This window comes from Leopardus geoffroyi, chromosome A2, assembly GCF_018350155.1.
Source record: "Leopardus geoffroyi isolate Oge1 chromosome A2, O.geoffroyi_Oge1_pat1.0, whole genome shotgun sequence".
Taxonomy (NCBI): domain Eukaryota; kingdom Metazoa; phylum Chordata; class Mammalia; order Carnivora; family Felidae; genus Leopardus; species Leopardus geoffroyi.
The window spans coordinates 65,993,268-66,007,761 of record NC_059331.1 but is presented as its reverse complement, the minus strand read 5'-3'; the positions used below and the strand labels follow the sequence as shown (position 1 = coordinate 66,007,761).

General features: G+C 53.3%; 1 protein-coding gene across 6 annotated transcripts in view; it reads left to right on the top strand.

The window, feature by feature from the left end:
- Positions 1-14,494, top strand: part of GRB10 (growth factor receptor bound protein 10) — a 185,221-nt gene that overhangs the window by 19,317 nt on the left and 151,410 nt on the right. For all 6 annotated transcript variants that reach the window (XM_045494287.1, XM_045494290.1, XM_045494291.1 and 3 more), the window contains exon 2: positions 14,276-14,426. The gene's annotated coding sequence lies outside the window, so the exon portion shown is untranslated. The remainder of the gene's footprint in view (positions 1-14,275; positions 14,427-14,494) is intronic.

Here is a 14,494-nt window from a genome sequence, read left to right as displayed (position 1 = left end):
CAGTGCCTGGCACATAGTAGGTCTTCAACAGACATTTAATTTCTTTTCTCTGGAGGAGTTTTTCAGGAAAGATCCTGGGTTCGTAGCAGTCCAGAGGCTCTTGGATTCAGAATGGTCGAGAGGCTGCGAAGTTTGGGAACATGGGTAATGCTACTTTGCCCTGGGGTATCCGTTCACCTTTGTTCCCAGGTGTGGGGGCCGCCTTGTGGTTTTGAGTGTTGCAGCCGAGGCCTTGGGTTTTGAGTGGCCTTCCCGAGGCGGGCAACGGAGTTTCCCTCTCACACACACACACGCCTCTCACAGTCATACTCCTTTTTTATTTCTCAGAATGTCCGAGGTCATTGGATAGTTATCTCTGTCCATCACACCATCTCACTGAGGCTCTGTTATCTCCAGTACCAAGTTTCAGGGCACCCACGGGCCACGTGAATTCCTTTGAGTTTTTAAATGCCTCTCAGGGTCCATTTTGGCTTGCAGAGGTGAGGACAGAAAGTTTCCTGCACCGGCTTCTTTCCTTTAGCTGCGTGCCGTCGCGGGTCCTTCCGGATAGAAATAACAGGCCTTATGAAGGTCCTTGCCCCATTTAGAAGAGTCAATCTCACGTTCTCAGGTCAGAGATAGATCCTCTTTCCCCTTAAGCGTGTGCTCAGTCCCGGGTAATCCTGCAGCGGGTGAGCCTGGGGGCACTGTCTGGAAGCTCTGGAGCCTGGGAGACACAGTCCCTTCCTGTCCTCTACAGCATGTCCCCACCTCGGGCCATGGGCTCTGGCCTCCCATGTTGGACAGTTAAAAAAATTTTTTTTAAACCTTTATTTATTTTTGAGAGAGAGAGAGAGAGACAGGGTGTGAATACAGGAAGGGCAGAGAGAGAGGGAGACACAGAATCTGAAGCAGGCTCCAGGCTCTGAGCTGTCAGCAGAGGGCCCGACACGGGGCTCGAACTCACAAACTGTGAGATGATGAAGTCAGAGGCTCAACCAACTGAGCTACCCAGGTGCCCCCTCGCCTTTTTTAAATTTTTTTAAAAAATCTTTATTTTTGAGAGAGAGAAAGACAGAGTGTGAACAGGGGAAGAGCAGAGAGAGAGGGAGACTCACGTTGGATAGTTTAGACAAGCAGCCAGGACCGACGTCACTGAGAACGTGTCGGGGGAGATCAGGCCCTGGGCGCTGAGGGCACAGTGGAGGTCAGGCCCCGGCTTCTCATGGGAGATGGTGGGGTTCAGGCATCTGCAGGGCCAGGAGCCCCGGGGAGGCTGTCTGTCCTGCAGCTCCCTGCAGACAGGTAGAAAACTGGAAATACAGGACATGTGACATTCCCCCTCTGACTCTTTCCCAGCTCATCCAGGAGGCAGGGAAGAACCTTCGGAATGACTTCCAGCCGGGCATCTTGCCAGAATCCTGCAGGGAGCACGGTTGAGCAGATACTTTTCACAGGGAGCACGGTTGAGCAGATACTTTTCAAAGGTGACGACCCCCCGGGCTCCCCCCTCAGATCTGCCCCCTGGAAGGGGATACCCTCCTTTATTTACACGGCTTCAGGTTAACAGTCTGAAACTCAGAAAATCTTTCCTGAATGATGAAGTCTCTAAGGAGTCTGGCTCCCCAGGAGCTGAGGCTTTCCATGCAGAGCATCAGAGATAGCAGGAGGTCCCCGTGCGGACTGTCCCTGGTGCACATTCAAGTCCTGGGTGCCCAGTGAAGCCGCTGTCCCCAGGAGGGACGACCCCAGGGCTGGTGGAGCTTAGGGGCTCTGGTTCTCACACATTTGCTCCCAGGACCCGCTGGACAGCCTTAGAAGTGACCAGCGACCTCCAAGAGTGCGTGTTTTGTGATACTTGCTGCTTTAGAAATGAAGACAGATTGACAAACTATTTATTCCTCCGTGGAAAGGAGAATCAACCTGTTCTATGTGCACAGAAAGACTACCTCTTAAGAAAAAAAATAGCCGTGTGTGGAGGAGAGTGACTTCGTTTTACATTTTGTAAATCCCGTGAAGATCTGGCTTAGTCGAAGGCTGCTGGGTTCTCGACCCTGTGTCTGCAGCCCGCCCTGTGTCAGCGCGGCCTCCAGGGGACCCCGGTGTGCCCTCAGAAGTGCATGGCGGCTCAGCCCAGCCTGAGTCACCGAACCGTGTGGGGCGGTTTGGTGACTGTGCCCCCCTCCCTTTTTTTTGTGGAGCTTGTACTGTGCACCTGCTGCCGCTAGGTACCCAGATATGCAGGGCGGAGGTTCTGGCCACAGTCCGGTTTCCCCACGGGGAACTCAAGTGTCTGCAGAGGAATCAAGAGACCGGTGTCACTCCCCCTGCCCCCCCTAGAGCACTTGGGAACAAGAGTGAGACCAGCACTTTAAAAAAAAGAATTAATGTTAATTTACTTTTAAATTTTTTAAATGTTTATTTGTTTTTGAGAGAGAGAGAGAGAGAGAGAGAGAGACAGCACGAATAGAGGAGGGGCAGAGAGAGAGGGAGACACAGAACACGAAGCAGGCTCCAGGCTCCGAGCTGTCAGCATAGAGCCCAATGCGGGGCTCTAACTCACGAACCATGAGATCATGACCTGGGCGGAAGTCAGACGCTCAACTGACTGAACCACCCAGGCACCCCTGTTGTGTTTTTTTTTTTTTTTTTTTTAAGTTTATTTTGAGAGAGACAGAGACAGTGCAAGTTTGGGAAGGACAGAGAGAGAGAGAGAAAGAGAGAGAGAGAGAGAGAATGAATGAACCCCAGGCAGGCTCTGCACTGTCAGCACAGAGTCCAACACAGGGCTCGAACTCCCGAAACCGTGAGATCATGACCTGAGCTGAAATCAAGAGTCAGACGCTTAACCGGCTGAGCCGCCCAGGTGCCCCGAGACCAGCACTTTGTGGCTGAGGCTCCGAAGGTGAGCTGAGAGGAGCAAGGAGCAGAGTGGTGTTTCTCCTCTGTGCTGTGGACCAGCACAGCCTCAGCCGGCACTCAGACCCCAGAGCCTCGGAGTCGGGGCGGGCGAAGGCGGCCAGGGGCTGAATGTGCGGTGGGACAGACGATAAGCCGATGGTGAGGCGGTCTTGGCCGTGTGACTCGTTTTTCTCTGTCAGGTTACACTTTTTATTCACAGCACTTCTGATGCCAAATGTGTGGTTTGCCCTTCCTGACCCCAGTGCCCCAGTTCCCCAGACCCCAGCTGGGTGCCCTGCAGTTCCTCAAAGTTCCGACACTGTCCCCCTGGAGTTACGTCAGACCCTGTGGGTTAAAGGGCCGCACAAGAAAGAGGCCCCCCCCTTCAGAGGCCAGCTGAAGATGCCCAGGACCCCCGTACGTCTGACCCTATAGGTCTGAATCGGGGGTGTGATTCTCTTCTAGGTTTGATGGTTTGCTAGAACGGTTCACAGAATTCGGGAAGGCCCTTTACTTACACTTGTAGGTTTATTATAAAGGCTACAACTCAGGAACAGCCAGATGGAAGAGACACATAGAGCAGGGTACAGGGGAGGGATCCCATGGGGCTTCCGTGCCCTCCGTGGGTGCACCACCCTCCCAGCACCCCAGAGGGCTCACCCACCTGGAAGTTCTCTGAACCCCGTCCTTTACGGCTGTGTGTGGGCGTTCCATTAGGTCACATGGTTGATCAACTCATTGGCCATTTGTGATTAGTTCTGTCTCTAGCTCCTCTCCCTTCCCCAGAGCTCATGAAGGTGGGGGCCACTGAAAGTTTCATGTTCTAACCATGCCTGGTCTTTTAGGTGACCAGCTCCCACCCTCAGAGGCATCACGGGATCCCAGCCACCTGCTCCATTAGTGTACGAGACACCCATCACTCTGGAGGTTTCAGGAACCGTGTGCCAGGAACTAGACAAAGGCCAAATATTTATTTGTTACATCACGAAGGTGGTGCATGGTGAGCCATAGAGCGTATCCAGGGGTTGGGAACCAGCTTGGGAAGAGTGAAGGAGAGTCAAGGGACGTGAGGAATACGTGGTCTCTGTTGGTGAAGAGAAAGTGTTCCAGTCACTGACGCGGGTGGCTTTGGTCAAGGTGAAGGACCGATTCCTCCTTGGGTCTCTAGGTCCGCTTTCTTCCCGGGAGGCCTCCTATGTGGTGTGGTGGCTCCCACCTTTTTCTGCACATTTGGCATCACAATCGTGGAAGGAAATGGAATCATAAAATGATTTAGCTTAACTTCAGGAATTTTGACGGGAGACCATTTGAAGTCAGCCTGTTGTGACTGTTTTAATAGCTCAGATCACCAGGAGGAGGAATAAGGGAATGTTGGTGTGGGTTTCAGGGTGGAGCTGAGGTCTGGATTAGCTTTGCAACGGAAGACCCCGCCTTGTCACCAACACTCTGTTCCTGTGAGGAACACTGGGGACTTTGGGGTGCACTCACCTGAGCTCAGAGGTGGGCTTGGTGTAGCATTTTTGCTGGGGATACCAGGTCCCCCAGGGGCCCCTGCTCATCTGAATGTGTGTGGGGCTCTCCGTTTCCCTTTGCCTCTGGTCCAGGAGGCAAACTTTCCCAGGGGGAGGACGTGCTGTTGGTCAATGATGTGTGAATAGCTGGGATTCCTTAGAGAAGCTAGCAGTTGTTTAGGGCTGTCCCCACGGGGATTATCAACAGCTGGGCGTCCCCCGCCAGGCACCTGAGAACAAGTTCTTTTGGGACGTGTTTCAACATGCGTGTGCAGGGTTTGTGGAACTCATAAAAGCGGCGATTGGCCACGCATGTCACACGCTGGTTTTCTTCCCGTGGGTTTCCTTATGGGGTCTCAACCAAGGTGCGTCACGTCACGCTCCTGCATCTCGAACCTCTTGCCCGAAGAAACGAGGCTGGGGACCATATGCCAGATGGCTCTGCAGTTGACGGTGCTAACTAGGACAGAGGACACAGCGAGCACTCGGTGGATGTTTGTGGAGTGAATTAATGAGAAAGTCATGACTTTCGGGACGAAGGTAAACATGTAACGTGTTGTTAAAGAAGGTCACACAAGCCGTCCAGGGCCTGCTGTGAACTGCTGGGCTTATGAGAGCCTTAGCACAGTGTCCCGAGGAAAATGGCCAAGCGTTGCTCCATGTTCTGTCATCGTGCAGACATCTGTAAGTGGGTCAGGTGATGGGAAGGTGGCCCGTCCGAGAGCGTCTCTGATGCAGGTGCTTTGTCTGATGTCTGGAAAGCAGAGCGCCTCTCCGCCTAAATAGCTCTGACTCCCGACCTGGACATAAGGAGCCAGTAGGCGCCCGAGGCCTCCTTGCACAGGTCAGCGGCCTGAGGTTCAGGGAGCATCACGGGGTCCCTGCCCGGCTTGCTCCCACTTGCTCGGCTGGTGTCCTGGGGTGGAACAGGGTCACTGGGAGGCATACTCGGGCTCCTGGCACGTGACAAGGGAGTGGACGGGGATGGACAGAAAGATGCAGTGCATGTCAGAAGGTCAGCTCTGTGCTGGTCACCCCCTCCCGTGGGTCACATCCGTGAACAGGAGACGACCGTCAAAATGGGCTCACTGGGAGGTAGAATCTAAGAGATGCGCCTTGAAAGGATCATGTAGGAACCGTTCTTCAGGCCCTAAGTGATGCCGAGCTTGGCCGCAGGGTCCGCCAGAGGGGTCGGCTCCTGGGGGCTGCCACCTGTGACTCCTGGGTTGGACCAGTGGGTGTGCAGCCGGCTCCGCGTGCCTGACTGGAACATTCTGCCTTCCGGGGAGAGTCCCCGAGCCCGTGAGTCCTGAGCTGGTGACCATGTGGCCAGAGGAGGTCCTGTTCAGGGAGGAGCGTGACACTGTTAGGTCTTGAATTCCTGCCCTGAAGGACCACTTTTCCTTACGTATATTTGTTTTTTTTTTTTTTTTTTAATTTTTTTTTTTTTCAACGTTTATTTATTTTTGGGACAGAGAGAGACAGAGCATGAACGGGGGAGGGACAGAGAGAGAGGGAGACACAGAATCGGAAACAGGCTCCAGGCTCTGAGCCATCAGCCCAGAGCCCGACGCGGGGCTCGAACTCACAGACCGCGAGATCGTGACCTGGCTGAAGTCGGACGCTTAACCGACTGCGCCACCCAGGCGCCCCTCCTTACGTATATTTGTAATACCCCCCACCTAGAACCCACGGTCATTACATACTGCATCTGTTGAGCGATACAGAGAAGGAGACGTGATTGTCTTTCACCTACTATGTGCTGAAGGTGGGGGAGTATTGGACTTTGGGGTGTGCCCCATGATTGGGCTGTTCTGGAGTGGTGATAAGCTTCGAACAAGACTGACTGTTTCCTACAGATTTCTCCTGTGAAGAGGGGTGGAATCTTTTTTTTTTTTTTTAAGTTTATTTATTTTGAGAGAGAGAGAGAGAGAGAGAGAGTGGGATGTGGGAGATGCAGAGAGAGAGGGAGAGAAAGAATCCCAAGCAGGTTCCACGCTGTCTTTGCAAAGCCTGACGAGGGTTTGAACTCATGAACCGTGAGATCATGACCTGAGCTGAAACCAAGAGTCAGTTGCTTAACCTACTGAGCCACCCAGGTGCCCTAGGAGAAGTGGAGTCCTAACGTGCCATCACTGGTCCCTCCCTCAAAATTATTGCTGTAGGAGCAGTTACGTAGCGTGTTGTCTTCACAACTAATAGCAACTTTTACTTTCTTCTTTTTTTTTTTTGTTTTAATTTTTTAAGGTTTATTTTTGAGAGAGAGAGAGAGAGGGAGGGAGAGAGGGAGACAGAACATGAGGAGAGGGACAGAGAGAGAGGGAGACACAGAATCCGAAGCAGGCTCCAGGTTCTGAGCTGACAGCAGAGCCTGACTCGGAGCTTGAACTTGTGAACCGTGAGATCATGACCTGAGCCGAAGTTGGATGCTTGAGTGACTGAGCCACCCAGGCGCCCCTACTTTCCTTGTTGTTTTTTTCCCCCCCTAACTTCTTAAGGGAAGAAAGAGAATGCAGAAGAAAGGAAGGTAGGAAAAGAAAAGAAGAGGGGCAGAGTCTTTCCGCATTTCTAGAAGCTTCCGCGCCGTTCCTGTTCATGTGACTGGCCTGAAGCACTTAATGGCTTCATTGTTTTTGGTGCAGAGCAGTGATTTCTCTGGAATTCCTAGACTGTGGAGAGGGAAGAGCCAGCCTCTAGGGCTGAGGGAGGGAAACCACGCTTGGGCATCACAGGGGGCTCAGGCGGGGCTTTGCGGGGAGGCACGGAGAGGGGAGAAGCAGCAAGACCACCGGTCGGAAACTTGACAGAAGCACTTTTTACCAGAAAGGCCAATTCTGCAGTTACGTAAGTGATTCATGTGCCTTCTTACAGAAATCCAAACCCAGAAGTCTTTGGAACAGAGTGAGGGTCGCACCTGTGCCCTCTGGGCCATCGGGTGGCCTCCCTCTGGGTCAGTGATGTCTGTGTTCTCCTGGGCTCTTTTCTCCGGTGAATTCGTGGACCCACATGACGTGGGTTGTGTGTCCCTTTCCCCTCCCCCTCCTCGGCTCTTTTCCTCCTTGGTCTTTGCCTGGACCTCGGTCAAGGCCAGCTTTGGCCAGTTCAGCGAGAAGCACGTTTTGGGATTTGCATCATTTAATCCCTGCACAGAGGTGGGGCTGTCTTATTCCCATTTTATAGCCGAGGAAACTGAGGCACTGGAGGCAGGCTGCTCTGTGGAGCTGAGCCAGAAACCCGGTTCCACGTGGGCCGGCCGAGCCGCGAAGCAGTTCCCAGGCTGACCCCCGGGCGGTTTTTCACGTGCTTAGCACAGTTCTGCACCTTTGGGCTCCTGCTGTTGGTGGGGGACACAGACATGGAAGGAGAGGTCAGGGGGATTCAGCCGCAGGACCAGAGGATCCTGGGCCGAGGGGCAGGGCCCCCAGCAGGGTCTGGGTGGGGAGGGGGAAGGAAGGTGGGGGTCATTCTTCCAGAGGGGGTGTGAAACCCATTATCAGCTTGAGCCAGGGGTGGGGGGGGCATGGGGGGGGCGGCAGGTGCCGAGGCTGCTTCAGGGTCAGGTGGGAGTGGCATCCTGGTGGAAGGCAGTGGGAGAGCGCCTGGGCTGCTGGCTTGCAGGAGGGAGAACGAGGTGTGAGGGGAGGGGAGAATGGGGGACTTGTGGGTTGTGCCACATGCACTTGGTGGCCACCACAGTGGCCTGAAGCAAGGTGGGGGGGACAGGGACAGAAGCGTGGGTTGCTTCCAGCTTTTCTATGTTAAGGAGTATGCCTGTCAGTGATGTGTGTGTATGCACGTGTGTGTATGAGCCTGTGTGTGTGTGTGTGTGTGTGTGTGTGTGTACGTGCGCAGGTGCGTGTGAGGGTGAGCTAGGAGCCATGAGATGCTGCCCGAAGCCTGTTGAGCATGTGCCTGCCTGCAGCTTAGGGGAGCCCCGCTGACCTCCCCCCTCCCCCCCCACAATATCCCCACCCTCCGTGGGCTCTGGGTGTTCGACTTCCAGCAATACGATGGATCCAAATTACAGCCCCCTTGTTGCCAGTGCTTCTATTTCCCTGGTTACCACTCAAGTCGAGTGTGTTTTGCACGTGCATTTTGAGAATCGTTGGCGTCTGTCCCCTCCCCATTTTATTTTGGGCTGCTTAACTTTTTTTTTTTTTTTAATGTTTATTTATTTTGAGGGGGGGGGGGGAGGGAGGGAGAATCCCAAGCAGGCTCCAAGCTGTCAGCAGAGAGCTGGACGCAGGGCTCGAACCCACAGACTGTGAGATCGTGACCTGAGCCGAGACCAAGAGTTGGACATTTAACCGCCTGAGTCGCCTAGGTGCCCCTGCTTGTCTTATTTTTTATTTTTTTTTTTATTTTTTTTTTTTCAACGTTTATTTATTTTTGGGACAGAGAGAGACAGAGCATGAACGGGGGAGGGGCAGAGAGAGAGGGAGACACAGAATCGGAAACAGGCTCAGCCCAGAGCCTGACGCGGGGCTCAAACTCAAGGACCGCGGGATCGTGACCTGGCTGAAGTCGGACGCTTAACCGACTGCGCCATCCAGGCGCCCCTCTTATTTTTTAATTAACAAGACATTTGCTAAATGCAGACGGCCGCATAGCGTTGCTAGTATGTTCTCCCAAAGTTTTTGCTTGTCCTTTGATTTTGTAGAGAGGGCTTATTGCCATAGGGGAGGTGGTTTTTCCTTCGTGGCTTCCAGATTGAAAATCTTGCTTTGGAAGGTCTTCCTCGCCCAGATTTTGTACCGTTATGCTTCCGTATTTTCTCTTAGTCATTTGTAAGGTTTAAATCGTCCGTCTATCGAGAATGGTGTGCAGAGAGGCTCCTGCACGTATCTTACTGAACATCAGTAACCACTTATCCTGGATCTTATTTTCCGCGCATACCTGGATGCTCAGCTCCACCCAGATTGTGTTCCGGGCTCTGTACCCTTCTGTGTCTGTCCCCGTTCTTGTCCCCGTGCCCCTGGCAGACTGGGGTATTGGCCGGGACTGCCCCACACGCACCTGCACCCATTACCTTGGGCAGGAGCCGCGCTGCGAGGGCTTGCCTTTCCAGAAAGTTCTCTATTTGCGCCTTGGTGTCTTCCAGATTTCTTTTAGGTTCCTCACCAGAAGTTTCTGTGTTTTCTTCAGAGCCTCTTGTATATGCTTCTTAAGTACATTATTTGTGTTGCTTCTGTGAATGAAACCACTTTATCCTTGCTTCGTAAGTGTCTTGCTGCCATTGTGTGGGTTGCTCTGGGATCGTGACCTCATTTGATGCTGACATCGGTTTTTAGCTGGTCCTGAATGCCCTCTGGAAACAACACTGGCTTTTCTTTTTTCCTGGACAACTTTCACACCATGTTTCTGTTTCGTACCTCACTCTATCACCAAGGGCCTCAAACCATGGTGATTCCTGCTGTCATCTGGGCTTGCTGGCCCTAATTTCTTTTTGTTTATTCGTTAAAAATTTTTTTTAACATTTATTCATTTTTGAGAGAGAGAGAGAGAGAGAGAGACAGAGTGTGAGCAAGGGCGGTGGGGGGGCAGAGAGAGAGAGGGAGACAGAATCAAAAGCAGGCCCTACACCGAGAGTAGAGAGCCAGATGTGGGGTTCGAACCCATGAACCGTGAGATCATGACCTGAGCCGAAGTGGGACGCTTTACCGACTGAGCCACCCAGGTGCCCCTATTTACTTTTGAGAGAGAGAGAAAGAGAAAACACGTGCGCATGTGGGAGGGGGGTAGAGACAGAATCCCATGTAGGTTCTGTGCTGTCAGTACAGAGCCTGACTCGGAGCTCGATCCCATGAACCATGAGGTCGTGACCAGAGCCAAAGTCAAGAGCCGACGCTCCCTTGACTGAGCCACCCTGCTCCCCTAAGTCCTTCTCTTTCTGATGAATGCTTGCATGTATCTATATGCCGGTACCATACTATTTTAACTACTTTTGCTTTATAATTTACTGTAAGGTGAGTGCAGTTCTCCCCTAATGCGCTACAATTGACAGTCTCACGGTACTTTGGTAGTTTTAATGCATTTAGATCGATGCCTGCATTTCATTTGCAAAATTAATTTTAGGTTTGAAACTAATTACTCTTAAGAGGATCAAAGTCTTTGTGTGGTGTTTAATCTTCCCCTCTAGGAACGTAGCATGTTTCCATTTGCCCGGGTCTCTTAAGCACATCAAGTGCGTGGTGATACCCTTTGGTGTACCTAGGGCTCTTGCTAGCACTGGACTGAAATATGCGCGTGTGTGTATCAGCTGCAGAGAAGGGCGTTTTCTCCCAGTCTCTGGTCAGTTACCGTGTCTGTGAGTGCATGGGATTGTCCTGACCCTCGCTGTGGCACTGACCTTAGATCACTTGTAGAGAGAAGCGTCCTCCCTCTCTCAAGTAGGCGCTCCCTTGTCTTAACTGCCTTTCCAGTCTGGGCGGCCGCAGACACGGGTCCATGGGGTAACCCATCTTTGAGCTTGCTTGGTGGCTCCTGGAAGCCACACAGTGAAGACTGGTTCTGGGATTGCTGGTTCTGCTTGACCCTGGAATTGAGGACCCTGTTCGTGGCCCATTCATCCATTTTGATTAAGTTGTGTCGGTTTCTGTGATGGCGGCCAGTTTGGGATGTGGCTGCTCTGTCCTGGGCCCGCTAGACATCTCTGTGGAGCCCCCACCGAGTGTCCGCTGGTGGACGGGCCACGCGGGAGCTGAGTCACCGTGCGGCTGTCGTTGCTGAAAGTGTCCTGCGTGTTCGCCGGTTCCAAAGTATGATGTTGGCGTTTGGGGGGGGGGGTCTCGTTGTGTTTTAACTTCCTTCTGCTCCCAGTTTCCTTTTTCCTCATGGCCCATCCCGCCTGCCGGGTGGGGGCAACTGTGGCCCTGCTGGAATAGCACATCCCGCTGAAAGTGACGCGAGGTGTGGTGTTTCCGCTTTAATCCTCGCTTCTCTCTTCCGCTGTCCTCAGGTTCGGGCAGTAGCACTCTGAAATTGTATAATGACTTTTTTTTTAAAAAACTTGCTTTCTTCAGTTCCATTTTGTTGATCTGTTTCTCCAGCTGTCTTTCTCAGTTTGCTGTCACAAGCGGGCTCTGACATCAGCACAGTGCTGAGTTCAGTTTTTTGAATTAAGGCTATTCTGTCCCCTTTTATAAAGGCCTAGACTTCATTCCAGAGCCGTGTGGCTGAACCCGCCCAATAGCCTCCTCGTGAACGTGGGGGTTTGTTGAATGTCTAAATAGTCACTGTTATTACTCTAAATATTTAGCGCGGGGAAGCTAGACGGATGGAAAGATTAATACTCACTCTGGAATTTTTGGAAGATATCACAGATGCTACAGAGAAATCAAGGGGTCCTTTGTTTCCGAAACACTCTGGAAGTGAGTCCAGATGTTTGTTTTTTGCCCACGTTCACGCATGTGGGATTTCAAGTTCGCGTCGTGTCTGACCGTGAACCCGCAGCAGCGCGCTGTCTGGACTGATGCGCGAATGGCACAGAGTCCCCGGGGCGCCGGTACATGTGAGGCACGCGGCCGGCTCGGGCAGCACGTCGGGCTGTGCTCTGCTGGTGTTGGCGACAGTGGCCGTGGGTGTGGACGGGCCAGCGCACACGGTGCTGGAGGCTTCTTTAAAGCAATTCTCTGTGCCTGGCGGGTGGTCCTGCCCTTGGTGAGGACGCGTCTCAGGAGCTCTTACAGCTCACCGTGTTTGGAAACCGTCCTGTGTTTGTTCTCTCTGCTGGGAAGTTCGATATCCACGTTCCTAGAATAGACAGCGATGGTGGAACAAACAACTGGATGTCATTTTTCTTTAATTATAGATTAATTTATGTTGCCCATAGTTCTTCAAAAAGGCTTATTTCTTTGTTTTGAGAGAGAGAGAGAGCTCACGGGTGCGGAAAGGCAGAGAGAGAGCGAATCCCAAGCAGGCTCTGTACTGTCAGTACAGAGCCCGATGTGGGGCTCGATCCCATGAGCCGTGAGATCGTGACCTCAGCGGAAATCAGGAGCCTGATCCCCGAACCCCCTCAGCCAGCGAGACGCCCTGGTGCCCGCGGTCAGGGGCAAACGTCCCGAGTGTGTGTTGCAAATTTAAAAGCATACGTGTGAGAGCTATATCCGGAAGTAGCCATGGGGCATTCGGATCAGACTCCAGAAAAAGATTAGTTTCTCTGGAAAAGATGGGAAACCTCTCAGAGTGTGAGGAGTGGATGTGTTACGTGACCCAAGTCCGTTTCCCCGGTCCCGGCCCATTGTCATTTCAGAGACCCTCATGCTTGTCTGACCGTTCACCTTTTTTTTTTTTTTTTTTTTTTAATTTGTGGACAACCTAGCTACTAGAATTTAGAGACGTCCTGCCTGATACACTTGCTGTAATCCTTTTCGGAGTTACAAATTCTTTGCGAGGATGACAGCAGGTGCCCTTAGTAAAACGCCTTTGCGTGTGCAGGTGGCGTTCAGTGTGATGCCCCCACATACTTTTGTGACCTGCGTGCCCCTCTCGATCCTAAGGCCAGCGTCCTGTCTGAGCATCAGTAGGCTTCACAGCCTGTAGGTGGCTGGCGTATTCCACGTCTGACAACGGGCGCGCTGCCGGCCGAGTCACATTCGTGAAAATCTAGCATTTGTTCAGCGTTTACTGTGTGTTGGGTCCAACAGCTTGACATGCGTCAGCTCGTTTCCTCCTCGTAAAAGCCCTCAGGGGGAGGTGGTATTTCCATGTCGATTTTGGAGCTGGGGACTCGGCCTCAGTGAATTCAGTGACTCTCCCGACTCACCCGGGTGTCACCTGCAGAGGCATCAGGGCTCTCTGGCTCTCGTGCGTGATCTCTAGCCAGTGTGCCTGGTGGGACCGCCTGCGGTGGTTTTCTAGTAAATTCTAGGTCCCTGACTTCTTCCATCGCGGGTCAGCAGCAGGGCACGTTTTATTTCCACTGTTGAGTGATCAGGAAAGGTTAGTCTAGGCATCTCCTCTCTTTGCAGGGGCACCCACACCGCGGGCAGGGGACCGGCTCGGACACACAGAGGCAGCAGCGGTGATGAACGCTCCGTGCTCTTCTCCCTGCTGAGTCGTTGGGGGCGTGTGTGTCACTCGGCACGTGACGATTCAGCAGCATATGTTACTGTCCTCGGGGAGGTGGGCTCTCTCCCCACCGGCCTGCAGAGGAGCCCGGCTCAGGGAGCACCCTGGTGACTGGAAACTCCCCTCCAGCCTTTGCCTTGGTGCTGACACTCCTCTTCAAGCCTAGAACAGCCCTCCTGCCCGTCCCTCAGTAGATGAGTTGCATAAGGCGGCGAAAAAGGAAGTGGCCAGGGGTCAGACCGTGGGTCTGCCCGCTTCTGCCCCTTCCCGCTGAACGCGTGTGCACCTCGTGGAGAACATCAGTCCGTGCTCCCTGCCGGCACCAGGGGGCGGGTACCTGGGCTGAGATGGAAGGGGGTCTCCGTGGGGTGGGGTGAGGGTTGCAGCCTGCGAGGACCCCGGGAACGACGACGTGGGCTCGGATCTGGGCTTCCGGCACGAATGCTAGGTACACTTGGCCTTGCGAGAGGGCAGAGATCTGTGCGTTCCGTTCCTAGCCTGCCTCGGGGGCATTTGCTTCTACTGCTGAGGGAAGACCGTGACCCGGGACGTGGGGCGGCCTCCCCGTGTCCTCCGGTCTCCGCCGGCAGGATCTGCCCCTGCAGTCGGTTGACGTGCCGACTAGAAAAAGCCTGGTCCTTGTGGACCTCTTCCTTTCTCTGCTCCTTGTAGAATCTTTTAAGTTAAATCTCCCTGAAAAGAAAAATATTCCACGTGTCTGTTTCAAGGAGACTGGAATCTTGGGTGCAGAGCAGAAGATTTGTGTTTGGCCAAGTTCAAGGTGTTCAGTGACGGCCTCTTTGACTTTTCAGCTTTGGAGCCGGGCATGAGGCTGAACTGGAGCAGGGAGCTGTGGGGAGCGGGAGCCCCGCGACCGTGACCGGCACCTGGTTCTCACCTGGGTCCTCGTGGTCGAGCCGAGGCGGCTGCCAAACCAGCAGAGCCGGAGCGAGCCCCTGACAGGTAAGGTCTGTTCGGTCTTTACCCAGAGGTGGGATTCTCTCTTGGGAGAAGCGTCTGGTAAATATTGA